Here is a 23,097-nt window from a genome sequence, read left to right as displayed (position 1 = left end):
GTCTCCCCTCTCTATTGGCTCCATAGGCGCTCTGCGTTCAGTCTGACGATTTAAAGCGGTACCCAATCATTGCGAATTACTGTGTTAATGTCTGGGGATATCGGGAAGCAATTCGGAAGCCATTTCGGAACAAAACGAAAATCTCGAAATATGAAACTTTGTTTCTAACAAAGTGCAGTAACTTGACCCATGATTTTTTTTAGGAGCGAAAACGTTGCCCATTCCGAATGAGAAGATTTCTCATTGAATGCGTATGTATGAGGGTTGGTTGATAAGTCGTGGGTATATTTCCACGAAAGAATGGAACACTATTGTTGCGCCTTAATCATTGGTAAGCTTGATTATTGCAAAAATCGTGTAAAGAATTTCAATGATGTACAGCCTACAGTTTGTTGACAGCCATCTTAATTGGTCAGTGTGTGACTGCGATTGTTAATTGTGTGTGAAATCTTATGGGACTTAACTGCTAAGGTCATCAGTCCCTAAGCTTACACACTACTTAACCTAAATTATCCTAAGGACAAACACACACACCCATGCCCGAGGGAGGACTCGAACCTCCGCCGGGACCAGCCGCACAGTCCATGACTGCAGCGCCCGAGACTGCTCGGCTAATCCCGCGCGTCGACTGCAATTGCAGGAAACAGAGTTTAGTGCTGTTATTAAACATTTTCATTTGAAGGGTTGGAATGCCGCACAAATCAAAACAGAACTGGACAAAGTTCACGGGGACTCTGAACCATCGATGAAGACCATTTATTTTTGGACTAATGAATTGAAACGTGGTCGGACAAGCACCAAAAACGAAGCGCACTCTGGCCGTCCAATTGAGATCACCACAGAGGAAACCATTGACAGATTCCATGGAATGGTAATGCAAGACCGCCGAATAAAACTCCGTGAGATTCTTGACACTGTAGACATCTCAACTGAGCCAGTCGTTAATATCCTGCACGGAGAATTGGCTATGAAGAAGGTGTGCGCGAGGTGGGTGCCGCATTTGCTCACTGTCAACCAAAAGGGCATCCGGCACAACATTTCAGCACGATGTCTGTCGATGTTTAATCGCAATCCAGAAGACGTTTTGCGCCGATTTGTTCAAATGGCTCTGAGCACTATGGGGCTTAACGTCTGAGGTCATCAGTCCCCTAGAACTTAGAACTACTTAAACCTAACTAACCTAAGGACATCACACACATCCATGCCCGAGGCAGGATTCGAACCTGCGACCGCGGCAGTCAAAACAATGAACAAAGACTGGTGAAAGTGCACCGAAGAAGTCACAGGCGATTTTGTCTACTGGTAAACTGATGGCCACGGTTTTTTTACGATTCCCAAAGAGTAATCGTCACAGATTACTCGGAAAAAGACGGAACCGTAAATGGATCCTATTATGCTCCATTGTTGGATCTTTCAAATTTGCATTGACTGAAACATGACAAAGGCTGGCACGCAAAAACGTACTCTTTCACCAGGATAATGCATCATCCCACACATCAGTGATAACAATGCCGAGAGGGGAGAAACTTGTCTTTGAATTGGCTCCTCGTCCGCCTTATTCACCAGACGTAGCCCCAAGCGACAACGGCATAGAGCACCAGGAGCTCTTGGCACAAGGTCGAACGATCAGTAAGGAATAACACTTGCAAGTTCAGCGCCGTTTGCATGTCAGAGAGGAAAAAAAAGTGCATGTTTGTGCCAAAACAGTTCACGGATTTTGCACCCTATAATGCACCTTCTCTCACTTTTTGTCTTTCCAGTAAACGAAAATTCCCGTTTTTATCAAAGCTTGTACGTGAAAATATAAACGCTTTATTTTTTTGTGGGGCACATGGCCCCTAAGTCCCACTGCCTTGTATCCGCATCTGTTGACAGTGCTGGTAATCTTATGCACAGCTGGGTCGTTAAAGTTACTGCAGAAAAGGACAGCCAAAGTGTTCACTGTAACTCTCGCTGAGAGCGTTAAGTTCCAGCATCGCAAGAAGTTCGTAGGGCATAAAAACGGACGTCATCGAAGAATAAGAATCTTTCAAAGAAAATGTGATTTTTGTCGACACATTTGTCTCACAAACATCGTTTGTAAAAGCTTTATAGGTTTCATTGTCAAAGTTAACATGTAAGTTGGAACGTAATAAAGTCATTGTGTTATCAAGGACTTTTGATAATATTTTTGAGATAACAAAATTAAAAACAATTTTTTTAGGGAATTTGTTTTCAAACATACATCTACGTCTACATACATACTCTGCAAGCCACCGTACAATGCGTGGCAGAGGGTACCCTGTAACACAACTAGTAGTTGCCTTTCCTGTTCCTCTCGCAGATAGATCGAGGGAAAAACGACGGTCTATATGGCGCCATATAAACCCTAATTTCTCATATTTTATCTTCGTGTCGTATTTTATCTTCGTGTGCAGTCAGCTTCAGATGCCGGTTCTCTAAAATTTCTCAGTAATGTTCTTCCCTCCAGAGATTACCACTTGAGCTCACGACCCGCATATCCGCAACACTAGCATGCTGACCGAACCTACTGGTAACAAATGTAGCAGCTCGTCTCTCAATTACTTCAATGTCTTCTTTCAATCCGGCCTGGTGTGGATCCCAAACACTCGAGCAGTACTCAGGAATAGGTCGCACTAGCGTCCTATATACGGTCTCCTTTACAGATGAACCACACTTTCCTAAAATTCTCCCAATACACCTAAGTCGACCATTCACCTTCCCTACCACAATCCCCACATGCTCGTTTCGTTTCATATCGCTTTCCAACGTTACGCCCAGATATTTAAACGATGTGACTCTGTCAAACAGGGCACAACTAATGCTGTATCCGAGCAATACGGGTTTGTTCTGCCTACTCATCCCCATTAACTTAGTTTTCTACATTTAGAGCTAGCTGCCATTCACCACACCACTAGAAATTTTGTCTACGCCATCATTTATCAAGCTACGGCCACTTTTCTTGGACACCTCCCTGCACACCACAGCATCATCAACGAACAACCGTAGATTGCTGCCCACTCTACTTGCCTGATCATTTATGTGTACAGGAAATAGCAACGGTCCTATCACACTTCCCTGGGGCACTCCTGATGTTGCCCCTGTCTCTGATGAACACTAGCCGTCGTGGACAACATACTGAGTTCTAATACTTAAGAAGTCTTCGATACACTCACATATCTGTGAGTAATTCCGTATGCATGTGTCTTCGTTAACAGTCTGCGGTGGGGTACGTGTCGAATGCTTTACGGAAATCTGGAATCCATAGTTCGCAGGATATCATGGGAGAAAAGAGCAAGCTGGGTTTCGCACGAGCGATGCTTTCTAAAGGCGTGCTGATTCGTGGACATGAACTTTATGTTCCATAGGAAATTTGTTATATTCGAACTCGGAAGAGGCTACAGCAAACCGATATTAAGGATATTTGTCTGTTATTTTGTGTACGAGTATGTGCCAAATGGCACGTCATCCCCTTTCGCTTTGTTGATTGTAAATTACTCCTCCCAGTTTATGCAGTTGACTCATTGTCAGAGCAGTTGCACAATTTAAAAATATCAAATTAAAAAAGAGCCACCACAGAGCACAATAATTAATGTCGAAAACTGACGTCAATGAAGGTGTACGATAATTGAAGGAATTCCAGTAAACTTATGTCCGGAAACGAGACGTATCGGTTTATAGAACATAAATAATTCTGTGATTTTTTTTTAGGTGTGTTTCCCAATTCGTTGGATATCCTGGATTTAATCATACTGGATGTAATCTCACATAAATCAAAGAGGGGACATCCATATTCACATTGATAATCCAAAAGAAGTATTTTTAGTATACAAATGCTTGCTTACATTTTTTGTATCAAAGTAATCTACCTTCAAAAAATGGTTGAGACTATCAGTCGTTTGCCATACAGTGCGTTGTGTGCTACGCTATGACAAGTTCTGAAACTCTTAGAAATTTTAAATTTAGTATCTCGCCACTTCTCGGATAAATTTCCGCCGATGCCCATCTACAGCCTGCTTTTGTAGCTATGTTGTGCGCTGGAAGCTCGTGTTACAGCACCGCTCCAGGGCCAACATAACAGCAGAGCAGGGAACCACACACCCCCTAAGCCTCAGCTGTGTGCAGCCTGACTCACACACACGCTACATTTGCTTATCGCGGAGGATGTCATCTGACCGTGCTGCATCTGTTCCTCGTATGACTACTAACCCATCGTATACGTTACTCATTGTCAGTCTATTTATCGACCGTGGTGGACCGTAAAACTAAACTGCTGATCTGCCACGCACGGCTTACCAAATCCTACCACCGCGCGACTGCTACGGTCGCAGGTTCGAATCCTGCCTCGGGCATGGATGTGTGTGATGCCCTTAGGTTAGTTAGGTTTAAGTAGTTCTAAGTTCTAGGGGACTGATGACCACAGATGTTAAGTCCCATAGTGCTCAGAGCCATTTGAACCATTTTGAACCAAATCCTACCATAAGAGAAAACAGATAAGAGACAGCGCTATGCCTGACATTCCTAAATCTCTTCCAGGTTCCCAACTTGTAAATATTATAGCTGTATTGGATGTGACAAATATTTAGGGTCAAAACTATACGTATACAAATGTGTAATGAACACCAGCTAACAATAGATATAAGATACCAGCAAATAACGTCTAATTGAAACTTAATGCCGTCTCCTACCTTCCATAGTTCACAAAAGCTCACTGGGGGACTGTTTTCAGAATGAATCTTTCGCTTTACAGAAGAATGTGCGCTGTTTTGAAACGTCCAGACTAATCAGAAGAGGCAGTGAAGTTTGGGAGGTAGGGGACGAGGTACTGGGGATACGACCCGTCGTTCAGAAAGGCTGAATATGCTATGAGAATTGGTGAAGTAACAGTGATGTAAAAGTTCATTAATGGCTACGGCAAACTTCATAACCGACGGTGCTCTATAAAAAGCCTGTAGGGTGAATTCTCTACATCACTGGTCACTGAAAGAATTAGGAAAGTGACGCCGAAACGTTTAAAAATATTGACATTTAATTGCTCGAGAAATTATATACGCCGACCTACATACACATCAGAGAATGTTTAAAACACAAAACAAAATACCTTTTTGCCTTATCCATTGTGTTTCGCTTATTTTCAAAGTATCGAGAAACATTAAAAACATCATTTTTCGCCTTTAGTAGAGATGACGTTTCAAGTATGAAACAGGTTTTTAGTGACAATTGTATAAATAATTTGTTAGTATTCACGAGTGTGGCGACATCGTGCAGTTACATAGTGTTGTATTACGCATGTCGTCTGCTTGTGTTTAGAAATTACCGCGCCGTCAAACATTTCGCGCCAGCCACCAGAGGCGCTTTGTTCTAGAGGCGTTGTGTTTCTTAAATGTGTGTTCTGTTAGTCTTTGATTATGCTTTTTTTATTGTTTTGTATCTTCCATGCTGGTAGTTAGTTCGTGCATAGCTACGAGATAACGTTGATGTTTTCGTTCCCTGCAAGTTAAATTATTAGCAACTACAAGCTCTGAACCATAGAACAAGCCGTGTATCCTTTGGCGTCTCCTGTGGCTGTAATCAATAAAGCTAACTTTAATATTGTTAGGAGTTTCTGTGTAGTGTGGTTCCGTCGATTAAGTACATGCAGGTTCTAACGGTCGAACGGCAGTCCGCCCAGCTTGTACCGACGATGAACAATGTAGTGCCTTTCTTTGTCGAGGTGTATTTCGCTTTCAGGTAGTTCGTCTCTGTTATTGAAGAACGGTCACAGAGATAGTAGCAAAGCCCTCGTAGAACAATGACAAAATATCACAAAAAATTGCCAACAATAAAATGACTAAGAGGACACCAGAGCACAAAACGGAGTATGTAGGTATGAGTGAGATCGGCGAGAAGTGGCGAACTTCCGATGTTGGCAGATGAAGGCACTGTCCACCACCGCAGGAGCCAACGTGGATACTTTTTCCCGAGAATCCTTCGCGTTGGTGTCCGACCGTCACGTCCCGCTCCGATGCACTGACGGTATGTGTGAATGGGCCTTTTAACAATCACAACAGAGCGAAGACTGCCTTGACCAGAAAGCTTCAGTTGACAGACGAGAATCGGCGGCGGCAGGAACAAGGCTGGGAGACTGGTAGGAGGGAAGGAGGAGGCGTCTAGTAGCTAGTCTACAGTATTCTGTTTCCTACCTCCCAGTGGAGCGACGCTATGGCGGCCTCACCCAGCGAACAACCAGCTGCGTGTGCGTGTCCCCTTGCAGTTTCCCTCCATCCTTCCTTCCGCGTCAGTTTATCGAACGAATGTCTGGCTTAGTCATAATGCGACAACAAGCCAACCGGCCGCACAACGTTTCTGCATTTCTTCCTCAATAGTTCGCAGAATGCATAGGGTCTCATCAACAGTCGATATCGTTTATAGCGACATCGCTTTTAACGACGCAGTGGCTATAACGGGGAAATCTAACGGTCCCGTCTAAATGCTGTATGTAAAGGCTATACTTAAAAAATCGCTTAGTACGACATGGCTTACCGCAGCTTATCGTATAAAACGACATACAATTTTTAATTACATTTTTCGAAAAATATATCGACTACAACTTCCAATTTTCGTTTTTCTTTTTTACGTTTTAGGTGCTTACTATTAACAATGTAATTCTTGTTTTCGAACTCGTGGTTTTTTTTTCGTTGGTTTCAAATCAGTCGTCAAAACGAATGCATTGTCAAATTCAAAATGCGTACGCATATATTAAAGCAGAAAGCGAACAGAGGTAATTAATTACGGTAAGTAGGACAGTATACTGTAGTATGAGTTACTGTATTGCATTCTAAAGTTAAAGCGACTGGTTAAAAAACGAAATAATACTGTCTTTGCGGTGACTGTAGAAAACTGGAAAATGAAATTCCAATATGTGTTACTTTTCCAAAGTACAGAAATGAAATAATAGTGTATCCATTATCGATGTTTTGTGGTTATCTGTTAGGTGTAGTACATAACATTTCTACAATATTTTAAAGAGAAACATAGGAGAACGTGTAGACCTTCGTGTAATTTATGTATAGAGTCGTATCTTTTCGTTTTGGTACTGTTGATTACTTTTTGTAATACAGTAACTGGAACGAAGTTGTGTTGTTCATTGCCGGGCGGAGTGGCCGTGCTGTTCTAGGCGCTACAGCTTGGAACCGCGTGACCGGTACGGTCGCAGGTTCGAATCCTGCCTCGGGTATGGATGTGGGTGATGTCCTTAGGTTAGTTAGGTTTAAGTAGTGCTAAGTTCTAGGGGACTGATGACCACATCAGTTCAGTCCCATAGTGCTCAGAGCCATTTGAACCATTTTTGTGTTGTTCATGACTGTTGTTCTATACAGAAGATACAATCAGTTTCAAGCATGCTCAACTCTTATGTCATTCATTATCTGAGGCCGTATTCGACATTACTGAAAAACTTGCATTGCTGCTGCTTCTTTCTTCACTTATTAGAGGTTTTTACATCTTGGTGGCATTTTTTTGCTGTGCGTTCTGCATAAACATAAGGATAAAATCCTGTCTTGTCTCTCTTCACTAATACTGTATTACAAACACTGAAGGTGTACTGTACTTCTGTTACATTTTAAACTCTATGGCACCTAAGTTTTACAGATACGAAGCTTTTATCACAAAACAAAGCAAATACCAAGTTTGTGCGACTACTGGCTACCGACCGTAAACCATCGGCTCCTTCGATGTCGTTATAACCGGTTTCGGCTGTAACTTCAGACTGCGGGAGATAACATCTGAAGTCCCACAGACATCTTTCAAGGACAGATATAAAATGTTTGCTGACGACACCAGTATACTAGTCAAGGGTCCCAACTCGATCTTAGCAGTCACAGCTCAGATGATAACTGTACAGGCCTACAAGTGGTTGACCAGCTAGCAGTTTCTGAATCTCACAAAGACTCATGTTAAGCAATTTCAAAGAAACAATAATGAGCTTTTAATAGCAGGAGAAGACATAAATGGTCATACGTTGAATCATGCACCGTGTGTAATCGGGGTCCAGATGAATAAAAAAGTTAAAATGGAGTCAACACACTCATGAAGGAATCGAGAAGCTCATTTCAGCGTTTTACGCTCTCAGAAGCATCTCATGTTATGTTGGCCTAAAGACAACAATGTTGGTTTATTCTGCGGTTTATTGCTCACTGTTGTCTTACGTTACGCCATCTCAACACAGTCCACCATCGAGGCGTAAGTTTGGTCATTGGAGCTTTCTACACTAGCCCAGTTATGAGTTTCTATGCAGACGCCGCCAAACTACAGCTGCGTTCCGCCTCCATCCCAACCATCCATCCTGTGTGTCCTTTTTTGATGACTCCCTTGACCGCCAATACGGGGCAAGCGCAACTTCTTTATTTCTTCCGATAAATCCGAGTGTGGCATCTGCTTTTCCCACTATCTCTTTTAAGGTCGCTCTGGATAGCTATGCCTTGATATTTTACGGCAGACGCGGTCTCCAACTGTTTGTAATCAATGGTGTAGCTGTACAGTAGTGGTTTTCTTTTCCTGTGTCTGCCCAATATGTTACATTTATTTACGTTCAGGGTCAACTGCCATTCATAAATTCTCTGCAGGTCGTTCTGCAAATTCTGTCTTCTGGCGTTGCTACTTTGGTGTAGACAACTTCTTCGCCTGCGAGTAGCCTTAAAAAGCTACTAGATCATTTATATATACGAAGGTTGGAACTTAAATGGTGGCTACTATTTATTCACAACCGATACAAAAGAGTTACATATTTGCACCTGTTACTGTCCTCCAAAGCAGTCACCAGCGTCGTGTAGAACCAGTTGCCAGTGATGTGGAAGGCGTACTATTCCGTTAGGAGAGCCTGTTCTGTTGATGGTGCGAATGGAGCGGTCTACTGCCTGTCGAATACCTGGAACAGTTCTGAAGCGAATACCACGAAGTGGTTCCTTCATCTTCAGAATCAAATGCACAGTATTACTGTTCGTTTTTGAAGCATAACCTGCGACCAGCTTTCCGGTCGAAGCGGCGACCCTTTCTGCGCAACCCACCCATCATTTTGCACGACAATGGCTGGGTTCATACAGTGCAAGCTGTGGCTGCTCTGTTCGGTCGATGGGACAGGGAAGTACTGTACCATCCACCATACTCCCCGGACTTAAGTCCTTGTGACTTTGATTTGATTCCGAAGATGAAGGAACCACTTCGTGGCATTCGCTTCAGAACTGTTCCAGATATTCGACAGGCAATACACCGCTCCATTCAACAGAATAAGCTCTGCTGACGGTATACTACGCCTTCCATATCGCTGGCAACGGGTTCTATACAACGTTGGTGAGTACTTCGAAGGACAGTAACAGGTGCAAAGATGTAACTCTTTTCTATCAGTTGTAAATAAATAGTTGCCACTACTTAAGTTCCAACCCTCGTATATTGTAAACAGCAACGGTCCTATCACACAAAGCACTAATAAAAACAAGAAGGAAAGTTTTGTCGCTGTTCTTCTGTTTATAACTAACCACTCCGGATAAACGTGACTAACGTTACGTATACAGATGGTACGCATAAAACTTCAACATCGATTTTCTCAGAAACTAGGGGCTGTCGCGTGAATAGCCACCACCCACGTACTCACAACAGGTCCCTCCTCAACATAACTGAGACTAATCAAAATCCGTGATTAAGATGGCTGACTGAACATACAGATCAGGAACAACACGGAGCGAGTCTGCAAACAGTTGAGTTTTCCAACTCGAGGAAGGCTCTACGAAAAGGAACTTCATTGGATTTTGTACAAGCTCCAAGTGCAGCACGGTATTATTGTGATGAGAGAGAAGTTCAGTGGAATTTTAATAGCAGTGACCGAACACACTGAAGAATTTGCTGGAACGAATTGTCGTGAATTATGCTGCAGCATGTTGTTCATCTGAAAAACTTTAGACACAGTGAATGAATATGACGACTATAGAACGCACCTGCGCCGCGATTCAGGGAGAACATGGGTGACGCGTGGAAAACATGTGTCGCGCTGTTATCTCCCGACATGCGCGTGGCCAGTTTTTCTTCGCCGAGATTGCTGTCACAGCATACGTGTGTATGGAAAAACTGGACGGAGGGGGCGCAGCACGACAGCCCAGAACACCGCCCTAGCTGGAAGTTGCATTAAAACCAGACACGGATAAGATTTCGACCGCGATCTAGTGAAAGTTACATACGCGTTGGAACGGTATCTGCTCACCTCATGCTGTGTATGTCACACAATGTGTTTGCTGCGAGCCCAACTCAGTACCTAAAGACGATACTTGTTTCTGCTCCATGGGATGACGGCACTGGTAATAAACCTCTTTGAGCTGTGTCACAAGGAAGAAATGTGGAGATTGGTTAATTTTCTCTGATCTGAAGGGACTAGAATACGGAAAGGCTTCGCAGAAGGCAGCTGTCTTAAAGGCTGAAAAACTTTCGAGTGGGTAAATTGCTTTAAATGAGGATGAGCATCGGTCTGCGACGAAAACCATTCGGCTTGGCCATCCACTTCGAATAAAGGAGAGAAGCATCGAGAAGTTGAGCGAATGACTCGTGGTGATCGCCGTCCCAGAACTGACGATATTGCGGGTATTGAACACTACCCAATCGTCCATGAATATCTGAACTATCGTAAAGTTGTGTGCTCTCTGGGGACTACGTTTAGTGATGGCTGAAGAAAGATAGAAATGTTTCAAAAATTCGAAAACACATTTACGTCGTTTTGAAGAGGAAGAAAGCTTTCTCAGTAACGTAGTGACTACGGACAATAGCGGTAGTGCACGGAGTGGAAACATCCACCTCTACCTACAGCAAAACCAAAAGCCAAGCGTCTAAAGAGAAGTTGATAATGGCTCTGAGCACTATGCGACTTCTGAGGTCATCAGTGACGTTGATAATGACTGTCTCGGTATTTACAAGTCCACTGATGGTCCATTATGCTTCTAAACACAGTTGCCAACTGTAGCCACATGTCCCTATGCAGCCGGCCGGAGTGGCCGGGCGGTTCTAGGCGCTTCAGTCTGGAGCCGCGCACCCGCAACGATCGCAGGTTCGAATCCTGCCTCGGGCATGGATGTGTGTGATGTCCTTAGGTTAGTTAGGTTTAAGTAGTTCTAAGTTCTAGGGGACTGATGACCTCAGATGTTAAGTCCCATAGTGCTCAGAGTCATTTGAACCATTTGTCCCTACGCAGGGGGACTTTCTGCTCTTTTTTCTTTCCAAAGGATATGGACGGGCTTCCGATCCCTCTGTCAAACGTAGGGACTTTCCGTCCAAGAAAGGAAAAATACAAAATAATAAATTAAAAAAGAAAAGTTGCCAAAGAAAGTTATGTTATTCTCAGGCAGCTGTTTAGCGGCACATGATATGGAATTGTCTCATGGAAAAAAGCACTAACAAAAATAAGAAGGAAAGTTTTGTCGCTGTTCTTCTGTTTATAACTAACCAGTGAGTCCCCAGAATCCAAGTGACGCATATTACAAGTCACCTTGTTGTGGTATCCTCAGAATGTTGTTTCATCTATCCAGTGTTCAGTACTGGGCCAGCTCAAAGTGATTTTCACTTGTTTTGTCTGACGAGGGAGCACTTCCGTAAGTGTTTCCTTCACGTGACAAGGTTGTGGGAGTCGATGCTACAGTCAGATCAAAATTACTTGATGGTTGAGGTCGATCAGTTGCCGCTATAGTGTTGCCACATCGGCTACCGGCTTCCGCTCGGTTATGGGTGACACAAACGCACACACAACAGGTACTTCACAAATGCTGTTAATGTGTAACGCGGAGCAATGTTGAAAGTGGCCGTCGCGAGGTGCGGGAATGGCGAGATGCTCTGTCGACAGCTGATTTTTAAACGGCAGGCAACGCCTATTGTAGCCCTGAGTTTGAACTCGTGGTTAGCTTTGGACACAACCTGCGCAGTGTATCCGAGAAAACGACTGTCAACAATCTGCGGCAGAACTAAAATCACTATCGTTTTGTTCACGGCGATTAAAACTAACCTATTACGAGCAAACTCAAGATGAAAAAGAAATCAGTTTGGGCACTAAAAGGAAACTGTAATTTCTCGCTGTCACTGATTACCTGAAATTATCCTCGCACTTGTCACACGAACTGCCCGTTACCACTCGATGAGAAGCCTTTGTTTGCAATTGGTTTGCAGATTATAAGCGACTCGTGCAGATTCCAAACGAAAAACGAATGATAGGAAGAAAAATAACAGCAAATAAGGTCAATACAGTGATGAAAACGATGCAACAAACAAACAGAAAGGCTGCGCGGGGTAGCCGCGCGGCCAGAGGCACCTTATCACGGTCCTCGCGGCTGCCCTCGTCGAAGGTTGGAGTCCTCCCTCGGGCTTGGGTGTGTGTGTTGTCCTTAGCGTAAGTTAGTTTAAGTTAGATTGAATAGTGCGTAAGCTTAGGGACCGATGACCTCTGCAGTTTGGTCCCACAAGACCTTACCACCTACAAACAGAAATAAAAAATTACTTTTAAACCAATTAATTGAATAAAAATAATAATCAATGTCTTTTGATTAGATCAAGAAATAAAAATATCTCTCTACAGTTTATTTGATGAGATTCGAGTCTACGACCATCCTCGCAGTAGGTTAATTCGCTTGCAGTTGTGCTAAGCCACCAGAGACGGTTGAGCGGTTATATATATGATTGTGGTGCATCAGTCGCATCGATGAATTGCAGCCTTCAAAAATTCGGCTTCACGCAATGTCGTGCGGAACTACTGTAAGCCGATATCTGTAATTCTGGTAACTGTGTATGTGACGCTAAATTGCGTCTTGTGCGGAAGTATCCAGTATTGTTTGGTTAGTGCTGTATATGAAACGTGTGTATTTAATTAGCACTGCCTCGTGTGTGCGTTATTTTCGGTGTGATTATCATGTGTCGTCGGTCTCGTAAACTGACATACGGCCGGGAGAGCGTTGTGCTGACCACATTCCCCTCTATATTCGCATCCAGTGACGCCTGAGGGCTGAGGATGACACGGCGGCCGGTCGGTGACCGTTGGGCCTTCCAAGGCCTATTCGGACGGAGTTTAGTTATCATGTGTCGTGAAATACGAAATAAGTGATTTGGGATCCAAACATGCAAAGAAAGAATGCCGGACAAGGAACTGAACTGATCAATTGTGGTGGCAATCTGCCAACGGCGAACGATAAAGGCGTGACGTCGAGCGCTCTGACTGGAGGAAAGCAGCTCCAACGCTTGAAGTGAAGTGTCAACTATCAAGTAATTTTAATCGGACTATAGAGTGGAAGTGAGAGATGTCAGAAAGCTTCTTCCAGAACGCAATTAGGAGGCTTGTCAGTTACTGAGTAGTGGTCGAGGGATATTACATAGACATTGGTGTGACTTGCAACTTTCTTTCACCAGTAAGTAGTTATTTTTAAGAGAATTACTTCTGACTTGAGCTGGTGTATTTAGCATGTAATTGTCTCACCTTAGGTTAGCCCTATATTCGAGGTTCTGGTGTCTGGCTGACCACAGGTATAATCAACTTACAGCGTGTTGGGATAGAGGCCAGTTGTCATCTCCGGTTCGTCGGCATTCCACGTTCGACCGTCTGCTCCAGCAAGAATCGCAGCCAAGTTTGGGTGCGGCTGGTCGGGTCTCGCGCCATCTTGCGCTGTATCATCGCCACCATCCGGCCAGGAAGTGTGGCGATAACACTGGGACAGAGCCGCAACAACCGGAAGCATCCTTTAGGGTCCGACTATCATCGTCAACTTCCAGCCTCTCCTGTCTGACCCACTGACCTTGGCCCCCCCAGCTTCCTAGAGATAATTAACCGTTCGTTCGTCCATCCATCCATCCATCCATCCACCCATGGTGTTTTTTTAGATCTTCAGGAAAGAGAATCGTGACAGATTCAAAACGAGACCGGGTTCACTTTATCAAAACAGCATCTGTTGATCTGATGGAATTATAGAGACACATGAGTCCCAACTTTATCTTTGATAAGGATAGAATCTGAAGCAATGAATTAAAATTTGTACCACTGCCGGGACTTGAGCTTTTTTTAACAATCACAAAACTTTATTCAGTTTAGTATGTACTTACAAATAGCACATATTATTAGGAAATGTTACATTATGTTTCGTTTCAGTTTTTCCTTCTGAAACTTTCCTCTTTTATTACATTTTCATTGAATATGTTTTCACTGTTGAAAGTTCGTTTTGTTTTTGGACTTTGGAAATTTTTCCTTGTGTCTGTTTTGAGAATGCTTTGTTCTTCTGTGAAGTTTTCGATTTGGGTTCGTTGACTTCTTTCCTCATTGTGTGTGAGTTTTTACTCTGACGATTAATGCCAACAAACAAATAATTTTACATTACTATAACCCGTTTATCCTGCTTACTAGGTAGATGGACTCTCCGCTACACCACCGTAGCGTTGTGACTACCACTACTCCATGAACTTGATACGTCTGGCGCACTCCTTAACACAAACTTAAATACAGACTTGTCACTATTGCTGAGGATTTCCCCGTTACGTACAAAGGAGGTGGCTTACAAAACACTCGTTCGACCTATGCTTGAGTATTGCTCATCAGTGTGGGATCCGTACCAGGTCGGGCTCAATCCCGTCTCCGGCCATCCTGATTTAGGTTTTCCGTGATTTCCCTAAAATCGTTTCAGGCAAATGCCGGGATGGTTCCTTTGAAAGGGCACGGCCGATTTCCTTCCCAGTCCTTCCCTAATCCGAGCTTGCGCTCCGTCTCTAATGACCTCGTTGTCGACGAGACGTTAAACACTAACCACCACCACCACCACCACCACCACCAGGTCGGGCTGACAGAGGAGATAGAGAAGATCCAAAGAAGAGCGGCGCGTTTCGTCACAGGGTTATTCGTTGCGGAGATGTTCAGCAAACTCAAGTGGCAGACTCTGCAAGAGAGGCGCTCTGCATCGCGTTGTAGCTTGCTGTCCAGGTTTCGAGAGGGTGCGTTTCTGGATGAGGTATCGAATATATTGCTTCCCCCTACTTATACCTCTCGAGGAGGTCACGAATGTAAAATTAGAGAGATTCGAGCGCGCACGGAGGCTTTCCGGCAGTCGTTCTTCCCGCGAACCATACGCGACTGGAACAGGAAAGGGAGGTAATGACAGTGGCACGTAAAGTGCCCTCCGCCACACACCGTTGGTAGGCTTGCGGATTATAAATGTAGATGTAGATGCTCGGGTACTACTCCAATGACTGACAGCCTCGGCAATAGTGACGATGAGAGAAGGGCAAAATGGGCTGCAGGTTTGAATTGAAGTTTGTGCTAAGAAGGGCATTGGAATTACGTAGTCCGCGCAGCTGTGGTAGCCAAAACGGTAGACCGAGCGAGGTGGCGCAGTGGTTAGCACACTGGACTCGCATTCGGGAGGACGACGGTTCAATCCCGTCTCCGGCCATCCTGATTTAGGTTTTCCGTGATTTCCCTAAATCGTTTCAGGCGAATGCCGAGATGGTTCCTTTGAAAGGGCAGGGCCGATTTCCTTCCCAATCCTTCCCTAACCCGAGCTTGCGCTCCGTCTCTAATGACCTCGTTGTCGACGGGACGTTAAACACTAACCACCACCAACACCACCACCACCACCACCACCAAAACGGTAGGGTGGTTTTATGGTTAGCACGTCTGCCTAGTAAGCAGGGAACACGGGTTCAAGTCCCGGCTGGTGCACAAATTTTAATTCATCGTTTCAGCTTATATCCTTGTCGATAAAATAGGAAAAGCAGCATCTGTTATAAACTAAATGAACAACCATACTAACAGTAAACTACTGCTACATGTTGTCGTCGTTTTCGTCTTCGTCGTCAGCCCAGACTGGTTCGACACAGTTCTCCATGCTACCTATCCTGTGGAATCCTATTCATCTTCGAATAACTTCTGGAACCTACATCCTTTTGAACCTGTTTACTGTATTAATTTCATGTTCTTCCTTTACAGTTTTTGCCTCTCACACTTCCTTCCATTACCGCACTGATGATATCATAACGTCTCAGAACGTGTCCAGTCAACTGATCCCTTCTTTTAGACACGATGTGCCGCAAATATATTTTCTCTGCAGTTCTATTCAGTACCTCCTCATTAGTGACTCGATCTAAGTCGTCATCCAGCCATTGTTACTTGTCCCTTTTGTAACAGCATCCTCACAGGTATTTCCTCCATGATTTTATTTAGTTATCCCGCTGTGTCTCGCTGGGGTTTTATTGCGGGCTTTTCTGGACCTCACCTTTTTGGGGTTGCTTTACGTTTCCTGTGCTGGGATCAAACGTAGTTTTCCAGTTTATTGATCTCCTTCCATAGATCGTGAAAATCTTCTTCGGTGTAACATTAATTCAAGGGCGCTGACGACCTAGTTGTTTAGCACCCTCTGCCATAAATAAAAATAATCATCATCATCGACCTACCCATCTAATCTTCTGCATTTTTCTGCACTATCTCATTTCTATTCTCTTCTTGCCTAAAGTGTTAACTACCATCGTGTCACTTTCACACAAGGTTGTACTCCAGGCCGGCTGGTGTGGCCGAGCGGTTCTAGGCGCTTCAGTGTGAAACCGCGCGACCGCTACGCTCGCAGGTTTGAATCCTGCCTCGGGCGTGGATGTGTGTCATGTCCTTAGGTTAGTTAGGTTTAAGTAGTTCTAAGTTCTAGGGGACTGATGACCTCAGATGTTATTGAACCTGTTGTACTCCAGGAAATACGTTCTGAACAGACTTCCTAACACTCAAATCTGTAGTTAAGTTCAGCATACCTGCTCTACCGTTTCCGGAAAAGAGCAATCTGTATGGTATATCCTCTCTACTTCGGCCATCAACAGTTATTTTGCTGTCCAAGTAGCAAAACTCGTGTACCTCTTTAAGACCTTATTTTCTAACGTAATTCCCTCAGAATTGCCTGATTTTATTAGACCACATTCCGTTGCCCTTGTTTCACTTTTGTTGATGCTCATCTTACGACCTCTTTTCAAGACAGTATCTTTTCCATTCAACTCCTCTTGAAAGTCCATTGCTGCCTCTGACAGAATTACACTGTTATCAGCAAATCTCCAAGTTTTTATTTCTTTTACATGAACTTCAATTAGTTCTTCAATTTGTTCCTTTGGTTTTCTAAATGCCTGCTCAATTTACGGACTGAATATCATCGAGGATAGGCTACAACCTTGTCTCACTCCCTTTGCAACCCTGTACTCCATGTATTAATCATTAAGTGACATTTCCCATTCGAGGTTTCATTTGCAGTAACAGTAAACAAGGATCAAGTTCAGAGATAGAGGGAAAGGAGGGTGTGGACAGATTGGTGGGGGCGGAGTAGAAGGACATGAGAGGTGTGAGGCAGAGCAGATGGACAAAGAGAAGGGGGAAGAGGAGGAGATGGACAGAGACAGAAGGGAGAAGGAAATTAGAACTATATACAATTCCCATACATATTTAGCAATTGCGAAGCATTGCCGGGTTCGCTAATGATACCCACATTGAAGTTGATGAAACTAGTGTCTATTGCTAGCAGAGGGGTACCGTCTAGCTGTTGCGTCGCTCGGTTGTCGAGGCCTGTTTTGTGGAGCTTCGGTAACGTATGTTGCACTTGTTCAACTTTTAAAAAGAGTTTATCTGCTTTTACCCTTTTTTATTTATTTATTTTTTTTTTTTTATTTTTTTTTGTCATCAGTCTACTGACTGGTTTGATGCGGTCCGCCACGAATTCCGTTCCTGTGCTAACCTCTTCATCTCAGAGTAGCACTTGCAACCTACGTCCTCAATTATTTGCTTGACGTATTCCAATCTCTGTTTTCCTCTACAGTTTTTGCCCTCTACAGCTCCCTCTAGTACCACGGAAGTCATTCCCTCATGTCTTAGCAGATGTCCTATCATCCTGTCCCTTCTCCTTATCAGTGCTTTCCATATATTCCTTTCCTCTCCGATTCTGCGTAGAACCTCCTCATTCCTTACCTTATCAGTCCACCTAATTTTCAACATTCGTCTATAGCACCACATCTCAAATGCTTCAATTCTCTTCTGTTCCGGTTTTCCCACAGTCCATGTTTCACTACCATACAATGCTGTACTCCAGACGTACATCCTCAGAAATTTCTTCCTCAAATTAAGGCCGGTATTTGATATTAGTAGACTTCTCTTGGCCAGAAATGCCTTTTTTGCCATAGCGAGTCTGCTTTTGATGTCCTCCTTGCTCCGTCCGTCATTGGTTATTTTACTGCCTAGGTAGCAGAATTTCTCAACTTCATTGACTTCGTGACCATCAATACTGATGTTAAGTTTCTCGCTGTTCGCATTTCTACTACTTCTCATTACCTTCATCTTTCTCCGATTTACTCTCAAACCATACTGTGTACTCATTAGACTGTTCATTCCGTTCAGCAGATCATTTAATTCTTCTTCACTTTCACTCAGGATAGCAATGTCATCAGCGAATCGTATCATTGATATCCTTTCACCTTGTATTTTAATTCCACTCCTGAAACTTTCTTTTATTTCCATCATTGCTTCCTCGATGTACAGATTGAAGAGTAGGGGCGAAAGGCTACAGCCTTGTCTTACACCCTTCTTAATACGAGCACTTCGTTCTTGATCGTCCACTCTTATTATTCCCTCTTGGTTGTTGTACATATTGTATATGACCCGTCTCTCCCTATAGCTTACCCCTACTTTTTTCAGAATTTCGAACAACTTGCACCATTTTATATTGTCGAACGCTTTTTCCAGGCCGACAAATCCTATGAAAGTGTCTTGATTTTTCCTTAGCCTTGCTTCCATTATTAGCCGTAACGTTAGAATTGCCTCTCTCGTCCCTTTACTCTTCCTAAAGCCAAACTGATCGTCACCTAGCGCATTCTCAATTTTCTTTTCCATTCTTCTGTATGTTATTCTTGTAAGCAGCTTCGATGCATGAGCTGTTAAGCTGATTGTGCGATGATTCTCGCACTTGTCAGCTCTTGCCGTCTTCGGAATTGTGTGGATGATGCTTTTCCGAAAGTCAGATGGTATATCGCCAGACTCATATATTCTACACACTAACGTGAATAGTCGTTTTGTTGCCACTTCCCCCAATGATTTTAGAAATTCTGATGGAATGTTATCCATACAGCGTCTAAAGTCGTATCTAAGTGAGTGACTTCGAGCATATCACCAATGTAGCACAGGCGCCAAGAGGCGCGACGGTGCTATAACGTCATCGGAGGATCGACTAGAGCCCACTGTCAGAGCAGAGAGCCGCGGACTCCGTTTGCGAAACGGGAGAAAGTTCGATCGCGGACCGCAGCGAACGCTCGCGGGCGAGACGTTATTGTCCTCCTTCAGCTGTCCTGCCTTCGATTCTTCATCGGTATCATTTCGCTGAATTACTTTGTCTCCGGCCGACGATTCCTTGCAGCAACCAATACTGGTTCTCGTGCTTTGCTGAGCTGAAAACATGTGTCCGGCAGTTACGTCGTCAGTTGCACGTATCTACGCTTCTCCTTTATTGACGGACTCCCAGTACATAGAGGACGACGAGAGGATTTTGGTCAGTCCGTGGTTCATATATCTCGTATCAAGAAAGTGTTCAGCAACAGCAGGTTGTTCTGGCTGACCTACGGTGTGTGACATCTATGTTCTTCGATCTGTCTTTAACACTGCGTCAGTACGTAAAGGCCAATGTATGATTTTCCACGCTCACATGGGGTCGGATATATTCGTGGTCTCCCACGCGGAGTGGCCGCGCGGTAAGAGGCGCCATGTCACTAATTGCGCGGCCACTCAGGCCGGAGATTCGAGTCCTCCCTCGAGCGTGTGTGTGTGTGTGTGTGTGTGTGTGTGTGTGTGTGTGTGTGTGTGTGTGTGTTTTCTTAGCGCAAGTTAGTTTAAGTAGTGTGTAAGTCTAGGGACCGATGAACTCAGCGGTTTGGTCCCTTAGGAATACACACACATTTGAACATTCGTGGTCTCCTTAGACCCGGTCGACTTTTACGGAACCCAGCAACGTTTGCGCTTGTGGTGGAGCACAGAACGCACACTTTATTCGGCATTTCCTGAAGCGTCTACCAATCTTGAAGGACCCGTCGCCAGTGTAAGGCTGCATAACCATACTAGTGGAGTTCTGAATTTGTTCTGCCTGCTCCAGAGGTTTAGTGCGTGCTGTTTGAAAATCACTGCCTACCTGCTTATGGAAGTACCTGTTCAGGACACACACGGAGCGGAGATGGCTGAGCTTTGCAGACAAGCCCTCCGTGCCTCAGATAGCTCGGGCCCTATGTACGAGTGTCCGTAATGCACTGTTGCGCTGTGTGGGTGTCGACAGCTCTTAGTTCGTAGATACAGGTCGGTTTGTGTTGCTTCACAAAACACACTGTGACCCAAAGAGCCATCCGCTTTTCTACGAACCATGACATCTAGAAACGGGAAGTCTTCATTTTTCTTCGCTTCCATCGTGAAACAAACGCTTGGATGGAGAGAATTTACACTACTGGCCATTAAAATTGCTACACCAAGAAGAAATACAGATGATGAACGGGTATTCATTGGATAAATATATTATACTAGAACTGACATGTGATTACATTTTCACGAAATTTGGATGCATAGATCCTGAGAAAACAGTACCTCTGGCCGTAATAACGGCCTTGAAATGCCTGGGCATTAAGTCAAACAGAGATTGGATGGCGTGTACAGGTACAGCTGCCCATGCAGCTTCAACACGATACCACAATTCATCAAGAGTAGTGACTGGCGTATTATGACGAGCCAGTTGCTCGGCCACCATTGACCAGACGTTTTCAATTGGTGAGATATCTGGAGAATGTGCTGACCAGGGCAGCAGTCGAACATTTTCTGTATCCAGAAAGGAACGTACAGGACCTGCAACATGCAGTCGTTCATTATCCTGCTGAAATGTAGGGTTTCGCAGGGATCGAATGAAGGGTAGAGCCACGGGTCGTAACACATCTGAAATCTAGCGTCCACTGTTCAAAGTGCCGCCAAGGCGAACAAGAGGTGACCGAGACGTGTAACCAATGGCACCCGATACCACCATGCCGGGTGATACGCCAGTATGGCGATGACGAATACACGCTTCTAATGTGCGTTCACTGCGATGTCGGCAAACGCGGATGCGACCATCATGATGCTGTAAACAGAACCTGGATTAATCCGAAAAAATGACGTTTTGCCATTCGTGCACCCAGGTTCGTCGTTGAGTACACCATCGCAGGCGCTCCTGTCTGTGATGCAGCGTCAAGGGTAACCGCAGCCATGGCCTCCGAGCTGATAGTCCATGCTGCTGCAAACGTCGTCGAACTGTTCGTGCAGATGGTTGTTGTCTTGCAAACGTCCCCATCTGTTGACCCAGGGATCGAGACGTGGCTGCACGATCCGTTACAGCCAAGCGGATAAGATGCCTGTCATTTCGACTGCTAGTGATTCGGGGCCGTTGGGATCCAGCACGGCGTTCCGTATTACCCTCCTGAACCCACCGACTCCATATTCTGCTAACAGTCATTGAATCTCGACCAACGCGAGCAGCAATGTCGCGATACGATAAGCCGCAATCGCGATAGGCTAAAATCCGACCTTTATCAAAGTCGGAAACGTGATGGTACGCAATTTTCCTCCTTACACAACAACGTTTCACCAGGCAACGCCGGTCAACTGCTGTTTGTGTATGAGAAATCGGTTGGAAACTTTCCTCGTGTCAGCACGTTGTAGGTGTCTCCACCGGCGCCAACCTTGTGTGAATGCTCTGGAAAGCTAATCATTTGCATATCACAGCATCTTTTTCCTGACGGTTAAATTTCGCGTCTGTAGCACGTCATCTTCTTGGTGTAGCAATTTTAATGGCTAGTAGTGTATGTTCCGTTTACGTATTACTTTGTAAGGTACCGAGAGAAACACCTTGTGCAGAGCAGCTTGAACACTCCTGGAAATGGAAAAAAGAACACATTGACACCGGTGTGTCAGACCCACAATACTTGCTCCGGACACTGCGAGAGGGATGTACAAGCAATGATCACACGCACGGCACAGCGGACACACCAGGAACCGCGGTGTTGGCCGTCGAATGGCGCTAGCTGCGCAGCATTTGTGCACCGCCGCCGTCAGTGTCAGCCAGTTTGCTGTGGCATACGGAGCTCCATCGCAGTCTTTAACACTGGTAGCATGCCGCGACAGCGTGGACGTGAACCATATGTGCAGTTGACGGACTTTGAGCGAGGGCGTATAGTGGGCATGCGGGAGGCCGGGTGGACGTACCGCCGAATTGCTCAACACGTGGGGCGTGAGGTCTCCACAGTACATCGATGTTGTCGCCAGTGGTCGGCGGAAGGTGCACCTGCCCGTCGACCTGGGACCGGACCGCAGCGACGCACGGATGCACGCCAAGACCGTAGGATCCTACGCAGTGCCGTAGGGGACCGCACCGCCACTTCCCAGCAAATTAGGGACACTGTTGCTCCTGGGGTGTCGGCGAGGCCCATTCGCAACCGTCTCCATGAAGTTGGGCTACGGTCCCGCACACCGTTAGGCCGTCTTCCGCTCACGCCCCAACATCGTGCAGCCCGCCTCCAGTGGTGTCGCGACAGGCGTGAATGGAGGGACGAATGGAGACGTGTCGTCTTCAGCGATGAGAGTCGCTTCTGCCTTGGTGCCAATGATGGTCGTATGCGTGTTTGGCGCCGTGCAGGTGAGCGCCACAATCAGGACTGCATACGACCGAGGCACACAGGGCCAACACCCGGCATCATGGTGTGGGGAGCGATCTCCTACACTGGCCGTACACCACTGGTGATCGTCGAGGGGACACTGAATAGTGCACGGTACATCCAAACCGTCATCGAACCCATCGTTCTACCATTCCTAGACCGGCAAGGGAACTTGCTGTTCCAACAGGACAATGCACGTCCACATGTATCCCGTGCCACCCAACGTGCTCTAGAAGGTTTAAGTCAACTACCCTGGCCAGCAAGATTTCCGGATCTGTCCCCCATTGAGCATGTTTGGGACTGGATGAAGCGTCGTCTCACGCGGTCTGCACGTCCAGCACGAACGCTGGTCCAACTGAGGCGCCAGGTGGAAATGGCATGGCAAGCCGT

The 23,097-nt window shown here is 45.2% G+C and overlaps 2 protein-coding genes across 3 annotated transcripts in view; one reads left to right on the top strand and one right to left on the bottom strand.

The window, feature by feature from the left end:
• LOC126416454 (UNC93-like protein MFSD11) overlaps window positions 1-23,097 on the top strand; it is a 232,532-nt gene that overhangs the window by 108,567 nt on the left and 100,868 nt on the right. The window lies entirely within an intron of this gene.
• Window positions 1-23,097, bottom strand: part of LOC126416453 (rho GTPase-activating protein 44-like) — a 343,310-nt gene that overhangs the window by 275,391 nt on the left and 44,822 nt on the right. Inside the window, exon 1 of one of the 2 annotated variants that reach the window (XM_050084183.1) lies at window positions 6,183-6,275. The exons of the other annotated variant lie outside the window; for it this stretch is intronic. The gene's annotated coding sequence lies outside the window, so the exon portion shown is untranslated. Of the gene's footprint in view, window positions 1-6,182; window positions 6,276-23,097 lie in introns of those variants that run through there. 2 annotated transcript variants of the gene reach the window in all.

This window comes from Schistocerca serialis, chromosome 8, assembly GCF_023864345.2.
Source record: "Schistocerca serialis cubense isolate TAMUIC-IGC-003099 chromosome 8, iqSchSeri2.2, whole genome shotgun sequence".
Classification (NCBI taxonomy): Eukaryota; Metazoa; Arthropoda; class Insecta; order Orthoptera; family Acrididae; genus Schistocerca; species Schistocerca serialis.
Note: the sequence above shows the minus strand (reverse complement) of the source record. Positions and strands in the feature narration are given on the sequence as shown.